Consider the following 1952-nt stretch of genomic DNA (forward strand, 5'->3'; position numbering starts at 1 on the left):
TAGTTCTTGGGAGTGTGAGTTTTAACTATTTCCTTTATTCACTAATATTTTGGATTTTTCTATTCATATCTCAATCTTGTGGTTGTCAATATGTTTAATGCTTTTTGAAGATACATATACGTGCAAGATTTCGCTAACTTAAGAAATTAGCATTCAAAAAAAAAAATAAAGAAATCAGAACATATAACCGAAGAAATTGGCATTGAAAGGTCTCTAATTAAATTCAATAATCGGTTTCGCTAACCCGATTCTAAGAGAAAATTCCTAGAGATACCTCCTTCTCCTCCTATTTTATGCAATATTTAGATTATTCAAAAATTAATGGTGACAAATGAGTCAAACAACCATCATCAACATTAATGTCGATGTCTACCTTTTTCTCCACCCCATTTTTTTATATCATAATAACACATATCCTTGCAGTATTATCAAGAAAAAAAGTGTAATTTTGCCATAAAAAGTAGAGATGAACATAGGCGGATACCAGGCTAAATTCGACAGAATCGGAACCGGCGGTTCCTGAATATTGGAACCGAAACTGGAACCACCAGGACCGGTTCCGGCTCCATGTACCCGTTTTCTAATTTTTCTAAAAAACTTTTTATTGAAAAAATAACTAGATAAAATAATAGTTCGACAAATTATCAAATATAAGATATCATTCAGATCATATTAGGTGGTTTAAGCTTATGTACTCGAGGGAGAGAGCAAAAAATAACATTTTGCCAAAAACATTTTAATACAGTATCAATATAAAACTCGGATAACAAAAATGCATCTGATTCACATCTATATTTATATAAAAAAACATAGTCCAACAACCTTGAATTTGTATCTTATTATTTTCCATTGTGTTTTTATATGGTATCTATTGTGAATAGTTATTATAAAATCAGAAATATGACAACTATGATATTGATTTTAATAATGGTGTGTTAAAATATTTTTCTATCTAATATGTGCAAACTATGTTTGCGCGCGCGCATATATATATATATATATATATATATATATATATATATATATATATATATATATATATATATATATATATATATATATATATATATATATATATATATATATATAAACCTGTTCCGGCGGTTATCCAACGGGTAGCGGTTCTGAAAAATAAGAACCGGAATCGGAACTGCTTAAGACGGTTTTGGCTCTGGAACCGGCGGTTCCGAGACGGTTCCAGTTCTGAAAGCAGATACCCGGTTTCGTTGCTTCTCCCTAATAAAAAGTACAATGGTTCTAGGAGCATTTTATGTGTAGGGTTGGATTAGGACCAAATACAAAAGAATTTGAAAACATAGGGACCAATAATGCAATTTTGAAAAACTGATTTAATATGTATTTGTTCAAAATTAACGAAAATGACTTAATAGGCAGGTAAATTGTAAGTTTAATGACCTATTGCACAAAAAAAAAAAAAAAACCTTTAGTGACCAAACGGAGTAAAAGACATAAGTTTAATAGGCTACAATGACATTTTCCCTAAAAAAAATCAAAATCAAGAACATTAGAACCCTTGGAAACACTTCCAGTCTTCCGGATACCCAGATTCATGAGCAATTTATCCGCCCTTTTTCCTATTTGTATTGTCTCTTATTTCTTTTTGTATAAGTTCTTATCACAGACCCAACATCACCTACCGTGTTTAACACTAACATCTTTATCATGTTAATCAACCATCATCGCCGTCCTCTACCGTCTTCACCGAGAACCACTATCCAACGACTAACACAACCTTCATACCCATTAATCCAAACTCAAAACCAAAATCCCCAGAGAAACCTGCTTCCTCCTTACTTTATGTCCTGATTACAACATCAATTTGTCATCATAAAACTACTTGATACACAACCATTATCACCAACTCTTACTATATAGCCACTTGATACACAATCATCATCACCAACCCTTGCCTACGCTAAAAATAAAAGAAA

Source organism: Lactuca sativa, chromosome 6, assembly GCF_002870075.4.
Source record: "Lactuca sativa cultivar Salinas chromosome 6, Lsat_Salinas_v11, whole genome shotgun sequence".
Taxonomy (NCBI): Eukaryota; Viridiplantae; Streptophyta; class Magnoliopsida; order Asterales; family Asteraceae; genus Lactuca; species Lactuca sativa.